The sequence below is a fragment of the Rattus rattus genome, chromosome 15, assembly GCF_011064425.1.
Source record: "Rattus rattus isolate New Zealand chromosome 15, Rrattus_CSIRO_v1, whole genome shotgun sequence".
Lineage (NCBI taxonomy): Eukaryota > Metazoa > Chordata > Mammalia > Rodentia > Muridae > Rattus > Rattus rattus.
This window is the reverse complement of record NC_046168.1, coordinates 45088940-45112967: the sequence shown is the minus strand read 5'-3', so window position 1 is coordinate 45112967 and position 24028 is coordinate 45088940.

Below are 24028 nucleotides of genomic sequence, written 5' to 3'. Positions count from 1 at the left end.
TTCCTTCAGAAGTCCTTAGACCCTAACAATATCTCAGATTACTTGTGAATATGTATAGATTGTATGTTGTCAGGAGCCTCCTAATCCTTTAGATCAATATCAACATGTACAAATGTGTTCACATTTGTGGTTCATTTATTTTGTTGATTTTTTTTTTGAGTAGGAAAGTGGCAAAATGTCTTCCAAAGGGACTGGGCATCCCTATCTACTACATCGTATTTTACTATCTATTCTTAGTTGTGCCTAAGTTTCTAAGTAAACTTAAACATTGATATCCTAGGCTACTGGGTCCTACATATTAATACGATTATTTGATGTTAAGTTACATAATAAAAATGGAGAGATTTATTTAACTGCTATCAATTAGAGCATGCAGACTGTGTTCAGAAGATCTCGAATATCCTTATCTCCATGAAAAAGGGAAAAATAAAAATAATTTAAACAAAGTGTTCAGTGGAACATGTGTAGCTGAAACACTTGATTTTCCCTAAAATATCTGAATAATTACTTGAATTTCCTACTTTATCATTTGTCCGTGGACAGCTGGTGTCAGGCTATAAAAACAACAGTAATTGGAGGCACAAATAGTTCTTTAAATTACCCTAAAAGTCTGAAATTCACATTTTTTGTTGTTCAAAAGTGTTCTAATATGTGTAACAGCTGATTAGCAATTGGTTCGTTTTTATGTTGTAGAAAAGTGAAATGAAAATAGAAAATTGAAGAGTAATTCCAAACCAAGGTGAGTTATTGCTGCTTTTCAGCACAGTTGCTAGTTGAAAAAGTGTGATTTGAGATAAGATCATTTACACTTAGAAGTGAATAGAAGAAATATATTTAAAAGGGAATAGGCCTGTGAATTTCTGTCATAGACTTTAAAAAATATTCACAACAATATTTAAGGCTTCATACATATAAATTATCTTATTCTGGAAAGATGTACAAGTGCATTTTTCTTTTATAATTTTTTATTTTACTTTTTATTGGATAGTTAATGTATTTACATTTCAAATGTTATCCCCTTTCCTGATTCTCCCCTCTCCTACCCCCTCCCCCTGCTTCTATGAGGATGCTCCCCCACCCACTCCCACCTCAACACCCTGGCATTCCTCTGCACTGGGGAAAAGGCTTCACAGGACAAATGGCTTCTCCTCCTATTGATGGCAGACAATGCAATCCTCTACTATGCATGCAGCTAGAGCCATGGCTTCCCCATGTGTACTCCGGGTGGTGGTTTTGTCCCTGGGAGCTCTGGGGTGACTGGTTGTTGATACTGTTGTTCTTCCTATAGGGTGGCAAAACCCTTCAGCTCCTTCAGTCCTTTCTCTGTCTCCTCCATTGGAGTCCGTGTGCTCGCCCGATGTTTAGCTGTAAGCATCTTATTCTGTATCAGTAAGGCTGTGGCACAGTCTCTCAGGAGACATCCATATCTGGCTTCTGTCAGCAAGCACTTCTTGTGGCTCCATATGCAAAAAAAAAAAAAAAAAGAAAAAATGAGCAATTGGACTTTGCAAAGTACTTGGAAAGGAAATGGCATGAATGATCATGATGAAAGAAATAAATCTTGACTTTTTGTCGCTAACACCAGGCATACCCACACATGTGTATTACTGGAGCATTGTTGAGCAGAGGCCTATGGATCCAGAAGTCCTATTAGCCCACCTTGAAAATGTTTTAAGATTAATAGGAGACCTTGTCTCAAAAACTAAGATGGAGTACAAGAAAAAATAGAACACAACTCTCTCTCTCTCTCTCTCTCTCTCTCTCTCTCTCTCTCACACACACACACACACACACACACACAGAGAGAGAGAGATACACACACTCCAGGAATAATATAGTAAAATTAACATAATAAGAATTGACAAGCTATGTTTGCCATGTCATGACTTTTTCAAAGAGCATACTAACTATGTATTAAAATAGAAAAGGAATCAATTTAAAAAATTCTGAGTTTGGATTTTTTTTTGATCAATATTCTAAGTAATTTGCCAACTTTATTTGTATCCTTTTGACTCATTGATGATTCAATTCTGGTCTTATATGTCTATGTTTTGCATTTCCAAGTTCCTTTCTGATATATATATATTTCTATTAATTGCATTTTTTATATCTGTGATAAAAGACCATGACTATGGTAACTTATAGACTATTGTATTTATTTTGACTTAAGGTTTTAGAGGTTGGAATTCATAACAGAAGCCAGAGGCAACAGGAAACTATGGACGGGCTTTCAGGGATCCCACTTGGGATTCAATAATACAAATGCAAAGGCAAATGTTTAGTATAAGGCTATTAGCCTGTTTTCTGGGGAAGTCCTTCAGCTACCCTTATTCTGCTTCTGTCCCTCTGCCCCAGCTCAAGCTGCCTATATTTTAGTTATCAAAAGCCACATTCCTTTCTGCTAAAATAAATAATAGCATAGTTGAAGATGTTCCACAGTTTACCCATTCTGAACAGATCTATACCTTAGTCCAGACTGAAGGCAATGTGACCTCCTATGACCTTCTGTACTGAGGCATGCCTTTTAACATGACAATCTCAGAGCATCTTCTTTTAGGGCAGGTGAGAAAGTGACAAATATTTAAATATCCTGCTAGCCAAGTGCTGTACAGCCATCAACAATTGAGAACCCATTATAATAGAGCCAGTTGATACAGTATGTGTGTGGAGCCCCATCATCCCAACAGGCAACAGAAACCTCCCCAAACAGCACCACCAACCAGGAGCAAGTTTTCAAATGCCTGAGACTCTTGGTGACACATATCATTCAAACCACCACAAAGTCTTTCTATTCAGCAAAGAATATGCTTTATCTATCTTTAGTTTTAATTTGCTACGTGTGCTCTGTCTTTTACCATGTGGTACAACTTGGAAGGTGTTTGTTGTCACCTACCAATGTATTCTCTATTACTTTCTGGAAAATGCTCAGTCTCTCTTACTGTCATTGTTTATAATACTCTTCAGTTTTGTTCTTTATTGAGTTTTGTCTATATATTGTAGCCATAATTGACAATGTAGAGTATGCCATTCATTTACTTGTTTGCGTCATATAAACACACAAAGCAGAATTAGAACTATTAAGGCATCCTCCTATAGAAAGCATTGCTAATATATAGGTTATCTTCCAAAGCTTCTTTTTTATTTGTTTACACAGTCATTTTTTGTTCAAGGCACTTTGAGATCAGTATTGAAATCACCCTATTCATTTGTTGTTCACTCAGAGTATTTTTTTTTTTTTGTGATTCCCACACTAGGTTTACTATAGTATGTAAACTTTTCATATTACATGTACTCATGTTTTTTGCTTATGCTATGAAGCTTAGTTGGTCTTAACTAACACAATGTTCTCTATTCAAAAATATTGTATCATAGAGAATACTGTCACATCCTATATGGGTTTTCTATAATTCTTGCTTCTAACCTGTCCAAAATTACACATACTTACTCTACTTGTAGAAATGTTAGTTTCATAGTACATCACCATTTTAAAAAATTTCATTTGCTGATAAGAACTGAAAAGAAAACATGTATTAGTCTAGGGTGCTGAAAAAGACAGGCAAGGGTGTTTTATTAATTATTTATTTTGAAGTATGCCACAGCTGACTAAAAATAAATCTATAACAAGTGTTACAATAGAAAGTCTTGTAGAAATAAAACTGAGGTAAAACAAAAGTGTGAAAATGTATGAAATGAGATTTATGTGCTATTGTCCTGGAATCTGCATGGAAGTGTGTCACGTTGCCTTAGTTGAATCTGTTCTATTGTGAAGATCCTGGGTGAGAAATGTGACTCTTCTAAAGAACATCACTGAACTGGAGGCCAGCTTACAGTTTCAGAGGGCTAGTCCATGACCATCATGGTGAGAAGCAGACAGACAAAGCACTGGAGTAGTAGCTGAGAGCTTTACAATGACAGGCAGTAGGCAAAGAGAAAGACCTTTTGTATCCTCAGTGCCCACTCTCAATGACAGACACTCTCCAATAAAGCCATGCCAACCAGTCATACCTCCTAATCCTTCCCAAACCTTTACACTCCATCGGGACTCAGCATTCCAATATAGATGCCTTAAGTGGGGGGTGTGGTGTATATGTGTGTGAGGGAGGGATTCTTAGGATTCTTCTGAGAGGTGGGATGCTCTATTAAGGAAATGCCTCCAGGAGATAGGACTGCAATCAACTCTGTAGGACATTTTCTTCACTGGTCATGGATGGGGGAGGACACAGCTCCTTGTTGGTGGTGACATACATAAGATGGAGATCCTGGGTTCTTTCTGTAAGAAGACAAACTGAGCAAACTCTAGGGAGCAGGCCACTCAGCAGCACTGCCCATTTCCTCTGTACCATCTCCTGCCTCCAGGCTTCTTGCTTGTTTGATTTCTTCTCCTGACATCCTTTGATGACGAACAGTGATATCAAAATAGAAGCCTAGTAAACGCTTTCCTCCCCTGCTTGCTTTTTTCGTTAGAGTGTTTCATCCCAGCAATGGTACCCCAATTAAGATACCTTTGTTTATGATAAATTTATCATTTATTACTCACAAAGAGTTTAAGCCATGAATCCTAATATTAATATTTGTTTTCTTTAAACTGCGATCACTTGAATTTGATTACATTTTGCACATTTTCATGAGAAAAAAAAGTCTTCATAGTTTTGAGAAGATTTCTTGAAAGAAAAATGTTTTGCAAAATAATGCATAATGCCTTGAAACGAATGGACCTTTAATAGCTTTGATACCACTGTTTTCAAGCTGAGTGCCAAAGATCTTCCAAGGGCTCTCACTCCTTGATGTGTGCTTTCCTGAAGGTTAAACTTGCTGATATCTCTGTGTGATTCAAACATCCTGTAAATATGAGATATTTGTATAATATTGTTCTATAGTAAAGGAGGTGTGTTGGAAGGATTCAAATATAAGGAAGATCTGAGAATGAGGGGGTAGATCTGCTTTCCTATATACAAATAAGAAAGAGCTTGACTAATCATTCAGGGTTGTTTTAATAATAAAGAAGCAAAAGTGATGTGTGTGACTTTTAAATAATATAAACAAAGAAAAGGAAAACCTTCCAGTTTCATGAGCAGTAGATACCCATGCTGCTACCTATGAATGATATTCTGTGTTTCCCATGCCATAACAAATACAGCTCCATTTTGCTCATATAGTTCTACAATTTATTGAATCAGACTGATAAATTTCATGAGATATGAGTTCAAGTGACTTCTATTTAGCCAGAAATTTGAATTTTCATGAATCAAAACAGTACTATTCTTCTCATCAAGCTTTATTTCCTTTAGAAACTATATCTTAAAATAACATATTATTTGAATTTCCATTTAGTGTATTCTTTATGATGTTATTTTAAGCGAATTAATAAGAATTTGATTTGTTGCAGCAATCAACTGTGTCTCTATTCTTAATAACTTTTGAAGGAATCCTTACAGTCTTAAAGGCATAGAAAACAAGTATGTTCTCAAGCTTACTCACCCAGCATTGCTCAACTTCCAGTGTCTTCTTTTTTACTCTATGTATTTACTAGTTGCTCTCTGATACAACTAAGGGGACTATGTCCTTGTTATTTGTAACCCATGCTGAGTCCAAACGTTCACTGGCCACTGCAGAGAGCTTTCCACCTGTACAGTGGACTCCTGACATTACATACACGTGTGGCATTAGATGACTTAAATTTGATCCTTCCTCCTCTCAAAAACATTCCTATCCCATGGTCATATATCAGTTTACAGGATTTCTTTCTCTGAATAGGTGGTTGTCCCAGGCAGAGAACTGAATGAAACTCTTCTCAGAATCTGAAGCATGTGTTGTATGTGGTCCTTTGATGAAGCTCATTACTTCACATACATTGCCAAAGGTTTTGGTTGATAATGATGAGAAAATTCATCTGATAGGAGTTACTCCTTTAAACCTAAACCACTTTACAGTATTTTTTCAATACAGTGCTTATTCTCTTGGATATTATCATATTAATATTTTCCCTTCTTCAAGGAAATACAGATAAAATATTCATATTTTAGTAATAAAATTTATTATGGTCTAAATTGTTTTACACTTTCTGTAACTTCAAAACAGTCATTATTATATTGGTAGTCAAGATTGTTTATACTTTTAAATGTACTGCATTTAGGATAATAATTTATGTACATTAATATATTTTTTAAAGCTTCTACTTCAGGTTGTAACAAAACTAAATAGTGATATGAATACCAAGAAAATCAAGATGTGATTGAGTCTGAAATTATTATGTTTTGAAATATCAAATTACTACTTTTCCAGATCATTAAAATGTTGAGCTATTTTATGGCCATAATGCTTTTCCCTTCCTCAAAATATAAAGTAAATTGAATCCTACAGAAAAATCATTTTAATCCTTCTAGATTTGCTATATATTACATATAAAATTTATATTTTAACACATAAATAGCTTGTCATTTTTATTGTTAATAACTAGGTTTCAGTTATTTTTTCCATTCACAAGCTAAAGTATGCTTGATTTGTTTATGATTTAGATGGATTGTACTTGAAGATGCTAACAGCAGGAAGAACCAATTCTTGTGTAAACATTTATCTTAAAATGTCTTGGATATGTATCCAAGAGTGCAAATAAAGAATTATGTGGCATGCCCATATTTAAGTAATTAGAAAATAGACAAGTATTTTCCTAAAGGGCAATGCTAGCCTGTCTTCCTTTGCTAGTAGAAAACTTAATAACAAAATTCATTTGTTCCACATTCTAATAAGAATTGTTATGATCAGATTTCTATTCTAATATTGTGTGCGTATATTGATGCTTACTAATATTTTAATTTAAATCTCTCAGTATCTAATATGTTATTGCTTTTAAAAAGAAATCTAGCCTTTAAAACTTTTTTGTTAATATTGCTATTTTTTATTGTGTAGATTTGGCCTCTTGCTATGTATTGTAATGCTAAATATTAGCCCCCAAGTCCTATTACCTAAAAGGAGAAGAGAATCCACACATACAATGTGACTTTGATCCTTATTTGAAACTATTGGTTAAATAACAGTACTGACAGCCCTTAGATGTATAAGAGATAGGCAGAGTTTTGGTTCCTAGGCTAGGGGCCTGAGGAGAGAACAGAGAAGAAGAGGGGGGACAAAAAGTAGAAAGAAGACTATGCCATGGGGTAGGAATCATGAAAACATGGGCATGAGGGCTGGTTAAGAACAAACCACTGAACCGAAAACGGGACCCCGGTTGAAGGAATCAGAGAAAGGACTGAAAGAACCGACGGGGCTTAAGACCCCATATGAACAACAATGCCAACCAACCAGAGCCTCCAGGGACTAAGCCACTACCCAAAGACCATACATGGACTGACCCTGGGCTCCAACCTCATAGGTAGCAATGAATACCCTAGTAGAGGCACCAGCCAAGGGTGGACCCCCAGTGAACGTGATTGTTGGGGGGAGGGCGGTAATGGGGGGGAGGATGGGGAGGGGAACACCCACGTAGGAGGGGAGGGGAAGGGGTTAGGGGATATTGGCATGGAAACTGGGAAAGGGAATAACATTTGAAATGTAAATAAGAAGTACCCAATTTAATAAAGATGGGGGGAAAAAAAGGATAACCAAAAAAACCCAACCAACCAACCAACCAAACAAACAAACAAACAAAAACATGGTAAGTCCTATTGTGAGTTTATTGATGGGAAAGTAGATTTTAGTACTTGAGAGGGTCGATGCTTGTCCAGCTCTAATAGCGGACAAACTATTGACCTTTACATTCTATATTATTAATGTGTACCAAATTTAATCTTTAGCAGGTTTTTACAATAATCAATAATATAATTAGAAGCATATGTTTAAAAGTTATAGCTTCATTGAGATAAATTCTCTATATACATTAAAATAAATTTTCATTCATGAAAAGATTAGCTATCATTAGATTGCCTTTTATTATAATTTAAATATAAGATCAAAAGCACTCTTATGATCCCCAAGCAGTATTATACAACAAAAACATGAAACAAATGTTTCTAAATTGAATTTAGAAGTATAAAATATACAAAATCATAGAAATGTTTTTGAAATGGAGAATGAAGTTTGAAAAGTAAAATATAAAATGTTAAACCTTTTTTGAATTGGCAATAAAACAGCTGATAGTCTGCAAATGGACCTGAACGTGTATAATTATATATATATATATATATATATATATATATATATATACACACACATATATGTCTTCATATAGATAAACACATATATGTTTGATATGTACATATATATGTATATAAAATGTGTGTGTGTGTGTGTGTGTGTGTGTGTGTGAAAGAGTGACACCATTATCTGATATTCGTACTAATAAAGACACAGGAGGTGTAAACCTGATAGCTCAATGAGATAACTTTATTTTTTTTAACTATATATAAAATATCTACTTACACACCTGATTCTACAACTAAACTGTTAGCTTGTTAGACAATGATTTCTGTTTCATTCAAACCAAAGCAGGCTCCTTAGCTCTCTTTCCTAGAATAGTGTTTGACCTGTGAACTGCCAGCTGCCTCTCTGTTGTTCCTGCCAGCCCAAAGGGAAAAATCCCTATCTCTTACCTAGGCCTTCTTCCATAAAGGCTTTATTAAGAGAGACAGAGAGACAGATAGACAGAGACAGTGAGACAGAGGGGGAGGGAGAAAGAGGAGGAAAAGCTCTCAAAGTCACAATGACTTATAAAAGAAGTCTCTAACTCCTCCCCTACAGTCTTGACCAGCTAAACCGTGTAACTGTCATGGAGGGGGCTCCAATCCAAGTCAGTAGGAGTTGAATCATTTCACTTTTAAGGTGAGGTAGATTGAGGCTACCAAGCAAAGTAAAAGAACATAAGGTGTATCCCAAAATCTTACCTTAAAGTAGGCAAGAAATTTCCATTCTTTAGCATTTTTCTCCTATATCCAGGCCTGGTAGTACTAGAAACTTAACATCATTTCAGAGTGTGATAAGAAAATTCAGTGATAGGAAAAATCAAGTCACTACATTATATAACAAATCAGTTGGCTCTATGTATTTATCTAAGAATAAACATAGACATAAGTAATGAAAGCAAAATAACAATAGATAAATATGAAGTACTATCTTTTTAAACCAGGACATAATCAAATACATTAAATAAATCTGCATATATTACAGATTATTTATTTTAAATGGTGGTATTTTGACAAAATCTATTTTCTAAATTATCAAAAGAATTTTGGACAGTACTCAGAATGTATGTGTATGTGATGTGTATACATATGTATTTATTTATATTCAAAAATTAAATGAGGGACTGATATTCTTATTGGGAGATGTTAGCTCACATTTTAGAAATGATTCTTTCTTACTAGTAGGTGCATGTAGAAATATTTGCAAGACCTCTGCTCATTAGTTAAATGTCAAACAAAAAGTTCACCATGCATCCTTCAGTTTTAATGGTGAAAATTGTAACTCTTAACTACCAAGAGAAATTTCTAGAACTCTCAGCCCTTGAATGTAGTTTGTAAAGTCATATGTTGCCTTTAAAGACTATTCAGTAGCTTTTCATAATGTTGTAGATTAACCCCACTAAGTTTGCCCTTTCTACTCTTTTACAAACAAAAGGAGTTATATTAAAATATTCCCCATTATATTATAACAACAGATAGAACTTTATTTTATTTTGTAAAACTGTCAAATTCATACAAATGTGAGCAAAATATTCTTTGTCAAGGGAAGAACGTAGACAAGAACAATAATGGTATATTCATATCTGTAAACTCTTTTTTTCCCCAATCTGTAAGCTCTTAATACAGAAACACTCTTTAGATATAACAATAATAAAAGATCTTGAGTGCTTACTCCACAAAGGTATTATTGTGACTTAGAAGAAGTTCTGTATTTAGTAGCTAAATGCAAAAGAGTTTGACAATGCCCATAAAAATCAGCTAAAGTTTGTTGTAGACAAAACTGAAATTAACGGTACAGAGATTGATAGCAAACAGAGAATCAGACATGGCCATGCATGTATAAAGTTGCTATACCTATGGATATATAATCTTTGGAATTAGTCTGTGGATTTTAAAGATAATAAGCAGTGTCAGATTCATTTTAATGTATCCCTTTAATTAAATAGCTATCATGTTCATCCCTTTTACAAGTCTATTACATTTTGAAATAAAAATTAGCTTTCTACTTCACTGACATATAAATAATAGAAAACTATTACCATACACTTTAAAGTCTAAAGCAATTTATATGGTAATTTATGACTTCTTAATATCTCAAAGAAAAATCATCATATGGGATCTACAATAAGATTGCCATCACTAGTTTACAATTAATTTAGGAAAAGTCTCCAGAGAGCATCCTCCTTTTCTGGAACTGGCTAAATGAGAAATAGTGCTTTAGTTTTAGGTGCATGAGAAAGAAACTTTGTCACTCATGTACCTAGAGATTTGGCAATACAGTCTTTCTAACACCCAAGATTCGTGTTTAACTTACTAGGTATTTTGTTAAAATAAGAAAAAATTTCAACTCTGAAAGTTATTTTTTCCCAGACTCTGTCTTTGTATTGTAGTTTTCTTACATGTAAACACCTTAAATTTGCTTTTATTTCCTGCTATACCTCAGGTAATTTTCTCATTTTTTCCATTCATTTTAGTACAATGTAATTTACTTTTGTCTGTCTGTCTGTCTATCGGTTTTTATACTGTCTATGATATAATTATATGTAATTATAAAAATATGCAAATGTCATACACACATATGTAGTAATAAGAAATCAAAATACACTTTCGGTTTTGGTTTGAAAAGTATGCCTAAGCCTATAGGAAATACTGAGAAATAGAATAGATGCTAGAGGATGAGCTCCATTTCAAGTCTCCGAATTGGTCTAAAGCATGATTAGACAATAATTTTTTATTGGTTATTTTATTTACTTACATTTCAAATATTATCCCCCTTCCCAGTTTCCCCTCTGAACAAACCCTTCCCCATTCCACTCATCCGTTTCTGTGAGGGTGTTCCCCAACCCATCCACTCATCCACTCCTGCCTATAGGGGAATGCTAGGGCATAGAGCCTCCCTACAACAAAGGGCCTCCCTTCCCATTGAAGCCAGATAAGACCATCCTCAGCTGCATATGAAACTGGAGTCATGGGTCTCTCCATGTATATGCTTTGTTTGGTGATTTTATTTTATTTTTCTTTTTTATTTGTATTTATTGGATACTTTTATTTGTATTTTAAATATTATTCCCTTTAACGGTCTCCTGTCCATAAGCCCCCTAACCCATTCCCCCTTCTACTATAAGGGTGTTCCCCTCCTCATCCATCCCTCCTTCCCATACTCCATCCCGAGATTCCTCTACACTGGGGATCCAACTTTGGCAGGACCAAGGGTTTCTCCTTCCATTGGTGCCCAACAAAGCCATCCTCTGCTACATATGCAGTTGGAGCCATGGGTCAGTCAGTGTATAGTCTTAAGATAGTAGTTTAATCCCTGGGAGCTCTGGTTGTTTGGCATTGTTGTTCTTATGGGGTTGCAAGCCCCTTCAGCTCTTTCAATCCTTTCTCTAGTTCCTCCAATGGGAGTCCTGTTCTCAGATCAGTGGCTTGCTGCTAGCATTCGGCTCTGTATTTGACATGTTGTGGCTGTGTCTCTCAGGACACATCTATTATGGTTCCTGTCAACACATACTTCTTAGCTTTATCAATCTTATCTAGTATCAGTCATTGTATATATATATATATATATATATATATATATATATATATATATATATATATATATATATATATATATATATATATGGGCCATGTGTGGAGCAGGCTCCTTCAGTCTCTACTCCAAACTTTGCCTTCATATCTCCTCCTATGAATATTTTTGTTCCCCCTTTTAAGAAGGAGTGAAGCATTGCATTTTGGTCATCCTTCTTCTTGAGCTTCATGTTGTCTATGGATTGTATTTTGGATAATTCAAGCTTTTGGGCTAATATCTACTTATCAGTGAGTATATACCATGCATGTTTTTCTGTGATTGGGTTACCTCACTCAGGATGATATTTCCTAGTTCATTCCATTTGCCTATAAATTTCATGAAGTCATTGTTCTTAATAAGTGAGTAGTACTCCATTATATAAATGCACCACATTTTCTGTATCCATTACTCCATTGAAGGACATCAGGTTTCTTTCCAGCTTCTGGCTATTATAAATAAGGCTGCTATGAACATAGTGGAGCATGTGTCCCTGTTATATGTTGGAGAATATTTTGGGTATACGCCCAGGAGAGGTATAGCTGGGTTGTCAGGTAATGCAATGTACAATTTTCTAAGGAAATACCAGAGAGATTTCCAGAGTGGTTGTACAAGTTTGCAATCCCACCAACAATGGAGGAGTTTTCCTCTTTCTCCACATCCTTGCCAGCATCTGTTGTCACCAGAGGTTTTGATCTTAGCCATTCTAACTGATATGAGGTAGATTCTTAGGGTTGTTTTGATTTGCATTTCCTGGATGACTAAGGATGTTGAGCATGTCTTTAGGTGCTTCTCAGCCATTCGCTATTCCTCAACTGAGAATTCTTTGTTTAGCTCTGTACCCCATTTTAATAGGGTTATTTGGCTCTTTGGAGTCTAACTTCTTGATTTCTTTGTATATTTTGGGTATTAGCCCTCTATCAGATGTAAGATTGGTAAAGATCTTTTCCCAGTCCTAATCTTGTCCTAATGACAGTGTCCTTTGCCTGGAGCACATGGGACTTGGGAGTTGCAGGACAGCATAGGATAGGACCCTTTCAGTCTCCATCTGCACTCAGACCTGGGGCTGTCCCACAGCTTTGCAGTTTTAGGAGGCCCCATTTGTCATTTCTTGATCGTAGGGCATAAGCCATTGGAGTTTGTTTTTTTTTTTTTTTTTTTTTTTTGTTTTTTTTTTTTTTTTTTCAGGAAAATTTCCCCAGTGCCCATATATTGAAACTCTTCCCTACTTTTTTCTTCCATTAGTTTAAGTGTATCTGGTTTGATTTGGAGGTCCTTGATCCACTTGGACTTCCAGCCTCAATCTCCAGAGGTGGGGCTGTCCCACAGCCCTTGGACACAAAAGCTGCCCTCAGACAGCTGGTCTGCCAGGAGCATCCTCCCTCCTAAGCCCACAGCCCACATGTGGGACTCTACTTTCCATTGACTGTCTAAGAAGAGAAATGCCTGGAGCACACTGGGCTTGGGAACTGTAGGACAGCCTAGGATAAGACCCTTTCAGTCACCATCTGCACCCAGACCTGGGGCTGCCCCATTGCTCTCAGAACCAAAAGTTGCCAGCAGAGAGCTGGCCTGTCAGGCTCATTCTCACAACTAAGATGACAGGTTTACAGGCCCACAAGAGGAACAAGCTCCATTCAGAGACAGTAGGACCAATTAACATCAAAGATAATTAGATGGCTAGAGGTAAGGACAAGAACCTAAACAAAAGAAACCAAGACTACTTCACATCATGAATACCCACTTCTCCTACCACAGCAAATACTGGATATCACAACACACCAGAAAAGCAGGATTTGGTTTAAAATCACAACTCATGATGATAGAGGACTTTCAAAAGGGCATAAATATTTCTCTTAAAGAAATATAGGACAGCACAGGTAAACAAGTAGAAGCCCTTAAAGAGGAAACACAAAAATTCCTTAAAGAATTACAGGCAAAAACAAACAAAAAGGTGAAGGAATTGAACAAAACCATAAAGGATCTAAAAAACTTAATTAGAAACAATAGCAAAATTACAAGGGGAGATAACACTGGAGATAGAAAACCTAGGAAAGAGATCAGGAGTCATAAAGGCACACAAGCATCACTAACAGAATACAAGAAATTGAAGAGAGAGTCTCAGGGACAGAAGATACCATAGAAAACACTGAACCAATAGGTAAAGAAAATGCAATATCAAAAAGCTCCTAGCCCAAATCATCCAGGAAATCCAGGACACATTGAGAAGATCAAACCTAAGGATAATAGGTATAGAAGAGAGTTCAGACTCCCAACTTAAAAGGGTCAGTAAATATCTTCCATGACAAAGTTATCATTGAGTAGAGCATTGTTCAACTTTCATGAATATATAGGCTTTCTGTTGTTTTTTGTTATTTAAAGACCAGTCTTAATCTATGGATGGCTGTGTTGAGCACCAATGGAAGGTGAAGCCCTTGGTCCTTCCAAGGCTGGACCCCCCACCCCCAGTGTAAGGAAATGTTGCCTGCATGGAAAGGGGGATGGTTGGGGAAGGGAACACCCTTATAGAAGAAGGGGAGAGGGATAGGATAGGGGTTTAAATCCTGCTTAAATTCTTTGTTTTGTATATTTGGTGTTTTGCCTTTTGTGTGATGGGAGGAGTTTCTTTTCTGGTCCAATCTATTTGGAGATCTGTAGGCTTCTTGTATGTTTATGGGCATTTCTTTCTTTATGTTAGGGAAGTTTTCTTCTCTAATTTTGTTGAAGGTATTTACTGGCCCTTTAAGTTGGGAGTCTTCATTCTCTTCTGTACCTATTATCCTTAGGTTTGATTTTCTCATTGTGTTCTTGATTTCCTGGATGTTTTGGGTTAGGAGATTTTTGTATTTTACATTTTCTTTGATGGTTGTGTCAATGTTTTCTATGGTATGGTCTGCACTTGAGATTTTCGCTTCTATCTCTTCAATTCTTTTGGTGATGCTTGAGTCTATAAGTCCTGATCTCTTCCTTAGGTTATCTATCTCCAGGATTGTCTCCCTTTGTGATTTCTTCATTGTTTTTATTTTCGTTAGTTTTGTTCAATTCTTTCAACTGTTTGGGTGTACTTTCAGGCAATTCTTTAAGGGATTTTTGTGTTTCCTCTTTACGAGTTTCTACTAGTTTACCTGTGTTGTCCTCTATTTCTTTAAGGTAGTTATTTATGTCCTTCTTAAAGTTTCTATCATCATCTTGAGATGTGATTTTAAATCCAAATCTTGCTTCTCCGATGTGTTGGAGTATCTAGGGCTTGCTGTGTTGGGGGAACCAGGTTCTGATGATGCCACATAGCCCTGGTTTCTGTTGCTTAGTTTCTTGCCCTTGCCTCTTGCCATCTGCTTCTCTCTGCTCTTAGCTGGTCTTGCTGTCTCTCACAGAGGCTTGACCTTCCTTTATGCCTGTATGTCTGCACTCCTGGAAACTGGCTTTCTCCCAGTGTAATCTGGGTAAAGAGCTGTGTCACAGGGTCAGCTCCAGGCGCAAGTAGGAACCAGAATTATCCTGTCCCAGACTGCTCCTGTGTTCCTGTGTCCTAAGTGCTACAGATAGATCCCTCAGAGCACAATTGGTGGCCTTACCTCTGCTCTCAGCTGTGTCAGAGCTTCCGGAAACTGACTTTCAGCTCTGGGCACAGGCAGACACTGAAAAGGATCCTGTCCCTGACTGTTCCTGTTTCCAGAGGGCTCTAGGCAGGTTCCTCTTGGGTCAGGAATGTGAACAGAAGTGGTAGTCTCCCCTTCTCAGGATTGTCCATACTTCTGAGAGTCCAGTTCTCTCCTCCAGCGCATTTGGGTACAGAGGGAGATGGGACCGGGTCAGCTCCTGGCCCAGGCAGAACTGGAAGGCTTGTTTTGTTGTGTATTGAAACATGTTTTTTCTGTGTAGCACTGGCTGTCCTGGAACTCACTCTTTAGATCAGCCTGGCCTCGAACTCATAGAGATCCACTTGTTTCTGTCTCCTGATTGCCCAAATTAAAGGTGTGTACCACCATATCTAGCTTTTTTTTCTTTTTAAAACATATCTAATCTATCTTGTCTTACCCAATACTGCTCCATATTCTGTTAGCCTGAATATGACTAATCTACCAGAGCTCATATACCTAAAAGCAATGGACTTTTTCTTTCCCAGCAACTATCAAATGCCAATAGTTCCCTAGCTACTGCTGCAGATCCTAGCCCCCCGACCCCACCCCCATGATGAAATTGTTCTTGCTTTGGTCTTGTGTAGGTCTTGTACATGTCACAGTCTCTGTGAGTTCCTATGTGCCACTGTCCTGTGATGTCCCAAAATGTATTTTGTCTTTGGGCTAGCATTTGTTTACGTATATCATTGGGATAGCATGCTTTGGTGTTTGCTTTCTCCAGAATGTGTATTTTCAGACTTAATATTTTGGATTGATTATGCCATAAATTATACCAAGGTTGTTTGAAAAGCCAAAGGGAAACATCATTTTATAGTTCTTTAAAAATACATGTGACAAATATGTGTGTGCTGTCTGTGTGTGTGTGTAAAATAATTTAATGGCGTTATGCCACACAAGCAATTGTGATCCCCCAAGAGTCATGAATTATTTAACACACCTGTTCCTTCTAGTTGTGGAAAAACTCTCTGGAAGTATTAGTCAGGGAATAGAAGAGATTTTCCAAACTATGTAATCTATTTCCAATATCCTTGTTTGCCTTACCCACACTTCATACACATTACATAGAGAAATTGAGCTGGAGCTGATCTGAAAGCCTCCTACCTGAAGATTTGTTCACATAGTATCAAAAAGTATTGTGTAACTTGCTAAGGAGTGTGACGATAGGTGTCTTACCCAGCTGTACCTCCTAGAAACCACAGAGAGGTGTTCACAATGGTACAATAACAGCATGTTAATTTTGGAAGTAACCAATGGCTATTTGACTTAAGACTCATTCAACAGAAGATAATTCAACCACCCCATGGCTGGGATTTCATAGACCCAATAGGAGAACATACCACTGCTGTTCTCCTAGAATAACATTGTTCTGGTTGTATTCTAAGTACTTATCTACATTCCTAAAGTGAAGTGTTACCCCTCATCAAGGAAGCTTCCTTTTGCAATGCAATTTTTTTTTTTTTACAAAATCAGTTGAGCTGTTGGCTGAGGGGTTCCTAGGTAGATTTCTGCATAATCCAGGCTGATGCTGCGATTGAGGGTCACTATGCAAAACCTGACAACAGGGCTCCAGTGTTGAGGACAACATCCATACAGCTCATTGAATGTAGAAAGCTGGAGTTGGCACTTGTATAGAGTCTTTACTCCTACATTCTAGACTCTTTAGTGTGAGAAGGTACTTTGCAGGTTACAAAGAGAGAAGCTCGGACATCAACATAGACACAACAATCTCAAGCTACAGCCTGTCTTGCCTACAAGATATTCTGGGGCAATGGTAGCACAGAACTTATCGGAATGGCCAACCAAAGTCTTATTTAAATTTGAGACCCACACAAAGCCCATGCCCTACACTGCCTGGATAGAATAAAAATCTGGATATACAAGAAGTAATATAGAACCAAAGAGGACTGGCAAAAGAAATCAATGAAATGATTTCTAGTGATATTCGGATATGCTCATAGAACAGTGCCTTGTCCATTTGTCCTCAGAGAGACTTCCACCAGCAGCAGATGTAAGCAGCTGCAGAGGCCCACAACATTATTGCTGAAAGGAAATCTAAATTGGAGATCTCCATCAAATGCCTATCATTGAAGCACCGGTAACTTCTGAGAAGAGAGGTGAAAGACTGTAGTAGTCAGTCAGGATACCAGGAAAGCGTGGTCCAGTGAAACAAATGTGCAGGGCTCACATCAGATCACAGACTGAAGCAGCAACTACACGGACTGATCACTCTGCACCTGGTTTTCTACACATATGTTATAGCTGGTGTAGCTTGGTGTTTCTGTGAGATTCCTAAGGTTGACTTTTTTGCCTGCTCTTGAGACATTTTTCCCTTCAATTTTGGGTTACTATGTCCAGCCTCAATATGAGGGCTTTAGCCGGTCTTATTGTATCATGTTTGTTAACTCTTCTTGATAACAATAAATTTCTTGGGGAGATGATGTTGTTTCTTAGCGGCGTGTTCTTTTATGAAAGGAAATGGAGGGAAAGTAGATGTGGGGTCGAGGGGCGGTGGTGAGGATTACTGAAAGTAATGAGTGGAGATGAAAATGTTATCTGGGTGTGCTATATGAGAAAAGAAACTATTTTCAAATAAACAATAAAAAATAAAACAAAAAAATTCCATAATAAAAATGTTGGAGAGTCTGTCTGAAAAGTGAGTAAATTTAGTGCCTAGCCCCAATTTTTAGTGAAACTCCCCAACCCAAGGTTCAGAAATCATCAAAATACAGACAGAAAAACGGTAATAGGCAGAAGACTATATATGTGCAATTTTCTAGTGTCCTCTGGAACAGGGATGATGCATCCACACAGTCTCAACAACACTGTTATCTAAATGAGAAGTGGACAATGACAAAAGTGAAAAGGGGAAGTTTTGCAAGGTCCACATATAGATGAATGCTTCATGCAGGTGGCTTCTTTATAGATGAGTCTCCACGTATGTAGTCCAATCCAAAGTGGTCATAGGTTGCATATACATGTTCTCTCTCTCTCTCTCTATCTCTCTCTCTCTCTCTCTCTCTCTGTGTGTGTGTGTGTGTGTGTGTGTGTGTGTGTGTGTAAAACAACAATAATTTACAAAAGAAGAGGACATGAATTTGGAAGAGTGGGAGGGTTACAGGCATGAATGGTCTGGAGCAATATAGATGCAGTTCTTATATATAAACTTTTAAAAATAATTACAAATATACAGTAATGAAAGATAAAGCCATATTGAAAGCAATTTAAATACCAAGTAATTAACAATTTCAAATGTTCTTGTTAGGATAAAAAAGAAAAATTAATTGGCAGTACAGACACAGACAGAAAATTGTATAGTAAAAAGCCAAACAAAATTTATGACATCCCTATGTTTTAAAATGTTAAAAATTTTCCATGATGGATAAGCAGCTACATCAGCAGTTTCTAATGTCCTTTTGTGGGAGAAACTTAGAAAACTGTGTGGCCACTATATTTGTGCTGCACCTGAGAAAAAGTGTCTAAATCTACAAGAATCATAAGTTTGTTCGTACACACAATAATGAAACAGTCACCATGAATAAACACTTTGAATGTTAACTTTTCTTGATAACAGTGAATTTCTTAGAGAGTTTATAATGGCTATCCAACGTGACAACTTAAGCAGAACAGAGGTCTTAGGAGCATGTAGAGTGTGGTTTTGTTCCTGTTCTCATTCAGGCTCTGTTACGTCACCAACATGACCTGTTGGAGAATGTTGCCATCATCAGTTTTAAGTAACATTTTCTAAGTTGTCAAAATAGTGTTCTGTTTCTTTTTTATTTCCTCTAGTTAGCATAAAAATGGATTGCACTTCTAACAATTTATTACTGTACACATAGAATAATGCATCTCTCAATGTTCATCAGGAGAGCATCTTGTGGTAGAGAACCCTTAACACAGAAATCCTAAATGCCCTACATGTGGAGAACAGGAGACTGAAGAGTGCTTAGCAACCTAAATGAAACATCTATACCACACCCCTTTCCCCAAGATTCATAAATGATTGTGAAAAGTGGGTGGAAAGAGTAGATGAACCAGAGGCTGTAGATGACTGCAAATAAACCATGCTGTACATAGCACAGCAATGGCACCCATGAACACACAACAGCTGTGACACTATGCACAAAATCTATACAGGCTCAAGCAAGAACAATCCAGCATGGAGGGTTGTAGTAAACTCCTACCCCTTGCTTAGGAAGTGTTGGTGATAGTTACTGATTAAGGGAGACTTCTTTAACGAGATGCCTTAATGGGTCAAGCAGGATTCATAGCAGGCCCCACACCCAAAAATAGTTGGACAGCACAAACTGGACTTAAAACTGGTTGGGTAGGGATGTGAATGTGGATCAAGAATGAACTGGGAGAAAGAATAGGATTTTTAAAAATCAGAATTCTGAATTAACAAAAGCATTATAAAATAGTTATTGCTCTTTAAAAAACATTTTAGAGTAGGAATAATACATTCTATTAATAAGAATACTCTTTTGTACCTTTGCACGGTTCTTTTCTCTCTGTGTTTCTTTGTTGCTTGACATTTTTGTGCATGTATTTAGTGAAAGATGACATTTTCTACTCAATATAGTTGAAATTTATTAACCCCTTTGCAGCCTGTGGTGTTTTCAGTAATTATAACACCAAATATTAAGTAGGGAAGGGTAGTAGGCTTAATTCAAGGATGAGTCTAATATTGACAATCTGTGCACATTTCTTCACTGTGGCCTCCCATAGAAACTTACAAAACCTCATAGAGCTGTGCAGATCTGCGCTTCTGTTTGTTTGAGAGGATTCCTCATATTAAAAGTAAAACTAACCATACATTCTTGTAATATTTTAAACCAAAATAGACCATAGAATGCTTGTGTTGGCAAGAATGGGGTTTTAGCGAACATTGCATTGAGGGTTACTTGAAAATTATGCCCAATGAATTGTGTAAAATATCAACAAATATTGAAAACAAATATTTGAGCCAATTTCAATTGTGGTTGAACACACCCTCTATGAATTCACAATGTCTCACTTGCTGATGCTCCATAGGACATTGCAAAACATTTTCAGATATTAATTCCCTATAATAGTTTAAGTTGTATGATACGATTAATCTATAATTTTAAGCTATTAAAATAGTTTCATGATAAGTGATATGCTTCAAACTTTAAACAACTAACACAGTTTGATATTGTCAGTATAGGGAAATAAATTAAAACACACATTTTCTAAAGATACCACACATAATTTTGTAATTGGGACTGGAAAACATCATAGTTCGTTGAAAGGAAATATTAGGATTTGCTCTTGAATTTTTTACTTCCAAAAGAATTGAAATGTTGCCATCCATGTGAGTTAATTCATTTTTTCTAACAACATTAGACTCAAGCCAAATCCATATGATACACTAAAAAAATGCACAATGATAAAACTAGTTTGGGGTCTTCAGAACACAGGAGCATTCTAAGATCCCAGAACAGAGGTCATCTTCCATTGGTTTTCCATATCCTGTCCTTTTAATCTAAGGTGGAATATGATGTAACATAATGGACTCAGACCATTGGAAACAGCTTGAAGACTGAGGTTTTAACTCTCTGGTGTTCTGCTATGTTATATCAAGAATTCTAATGAAAGAGATCAAATTTTTTTAAGAATATGTATTATACTATTGAGATTTTTAAACAATTTCATAATGTAACGATTGTCAGTTCTAATAAAGAAACCTACTTTATTAGAGAAATTATTCATAGTTCCATATATATTATTAGAGTATATATTACATAAAAATCGACCTGGATTAACATTCTCATTTTACATAGAGGAAACATGGTAAATACCATTTTGTGTACGTTAGTGTGTGCTTCGGTGTGTGTGCACATTCATATACAGAGGACAGATATCAGCACAGAGTGTCTTCCTTGATTATCTGGCTGTTAATGCCTGGCTACACTGACCAGCTAACTACAGAGGTCATTTTGAAGGCCTCTGCCTTTCAAGCCATAAGATTGCAGACATGTACCAACAACTGGGTTATTACATAGTTATAGAAATCTCAGTTCCTCATACTTCTATAACAAATACTTTGTAGACTGAGTAATTTCTTCAGCACCAGTGTTCTCTTATTTTCTAGGCAATTTATATATAGAATTGTGATGTACAATCAGGAACTCTTGAACTTCTGGGTTGGAAAAAGTGAGCTATATTGTGATATTCCAGGAAAAGCACTGGCTGTGGTGCTGAAGTATAATTCCAAACTGGTTAGATTTCGGGTTTTAAGTCTCAGTTTCCCTTCATCCTACTTGTTATTTTATTTTTTTAAAACCAAGAATTGGAAGTCCAAAGTAGAGTCTTTCACATGCAAGTAGTTACAAAACAGAAGACAGAACAATTCCGTACTAGGTAAGTGGTATTAGCCAGGAAAGTGAAGACTAAAGTCAGCACCCAAACCATGGATAAAATGGCTAAGTCTGCATAAAGACATACCAAGAATCACTTGCCTAAGACTGCTTGAAGGCATGTAACAGCCCTTGAGCTGCCCTTAAGAAGCCAATTCTGTTTATGTAGGGACATCTGTACAACGAAGTATTTAAAGTACCTACTGGTTATGTAAGATAATTTTCCTGCAAGGATTCATTGGGTCCCTGTAGCACTTATTGGTGCTGTTTTTATAAGAAACAAAATCATTGCATTTAATAATTGATTAATAATTAATTCCTGAAAGGCAAAATTCCTGAAGGTTACCTTCAGGCAGAGAAGTCACTACATAAGTAACACAAGGAATGTTAATATACTTGCCAATAAAAATTTGAAGGGAAAATAAAAATAATTAAAAATGAATAAAAGAAATATCTCTTGATATCTTTATATTAATGTGTTGACTATTTTAAACCACATTGTACATTATCAAATTGCTTTAAAATGTATTCTAATTATCCTAGAATGTAGTGTCTCCATTATTATATTTCAAGCTATAATATGTTAAATTTTAATACCTAACAGAAAACAAATCTCAGTGCAAAGAACAATGAAACGTCTCCTGTGGAGGAAATAGAGAAAGGGCTGAAGGAGTTGAAGGGGTTTGCAACCCCGTAGGAAGAACAACAATATCAACCAACCAGACCCCCAGAGCTCCCAGGGACTAAACAGCCAACCAAAGAGTACACATGGAGCAACCGGTGGCTCCAGCGGCATATGTAGCAGAGGATGGCCTTCTGGGACATCAGTGAAAGGAGAGGCCCTTGGTCCTGTAAAGACTCAATACCCCAGTGTAGGGGAATGCCTGTGTGGGGAGGTAGGAGTGGGTGGGTGTGCAGGAGAGCACCCTCATATAAGCAAGGGGAGGGGGATGGGATAAAGGGTTTCCGGAGGGCAAACCTGGAATGGAGATAATATTTGAAATGTAAATAAATAAAATATCCAATGAAAAAAATAACTGCATGCACACACACACACACACACACACACTCGTGCATGCAGGCACACACACACATGTATGCATGTGCACAAGAGAGAACAATCAATTTTATGGTTCTAAATAACGATAAAAAGTATATTGATGTTCTGACTGCTCATATAACCAATATACTATTGTCTAGGTAGTTTTCTTTTGTTATTATGTATTTTTCCTGAAGTTTTGCTTCTCAAATGAAGAATTCACATTCCAGAAAGAGCAATGTTAGAAGTAAAAGGAGTGTTTTAATGTGTACAAACACATATTAAGAGTGTCTCAATTTTTAAAGATTTAAAACTGAAGTAATTATGGCTAAATTATTCCTGGTAGGAACAGGAATCCAGTTGATTTCTCATTGACATAATTATTTACCTATCATTTTATGCTTGTAAATGTCTGTGAGTCATATGTCAGCCAGATGTTGATTTTAGATGCCAGAAGCATCTAAAATGAAATGTGATATCAACTATCTTTATCCATTATCATCTCTCTCACCCATTAGCGAGTGAGGATTATATGTAAGATGCACACTTATTACTATTAAATGAGTCTGAGAATGTTTAATAATCAATTACAGGTGACATTTTGGAGTTTTCAATTGAAGAAAGTCTCCAGGAAGTGGCCAAGGAGACAAATAAATTTTAAATGAAAAGGAGAATCCATCAAAGACACTGCATTCAGAGGTATTGTTAGATGGTGTCTACCACTTCTAGGGAAGGTCAGGCACTGGCTTGTGCTGACATTAAAGTAAAAGTGTACTCAATAAGGGATAACTAATCAAAGAAGAATGAATCCAATCAATGTGAAATTTATATTAGAAATTAACATAAAACAATAGGTTCATCATCAATTATATTATTTAATGAACAGTCAATAAATCAAAATTTAATATAAGAATTTATAAAGCATTTAATATGTATTTTTAACCAGACCAACAAAGAAATAGGAATTGCCTACTTTTCAGATTGTCATTTATTTAGTTCTAAATCATAACTTAGTAATTTGTAGATACAACAGAATTAGATATTTTATATAGCTGTGACTGACCTACTTTATCTCAATTTATAATAATAAAAATAATATAATACTTAAATTGCAATTAGACCTCCTTGTGAATATCAGGGCAACATAATAAGGGAAGAAATTTGATAATAAATAAATACCTTAAAATTGGTTCTTCTTTTATTAATAGAAATTATGTATATTCTATTTG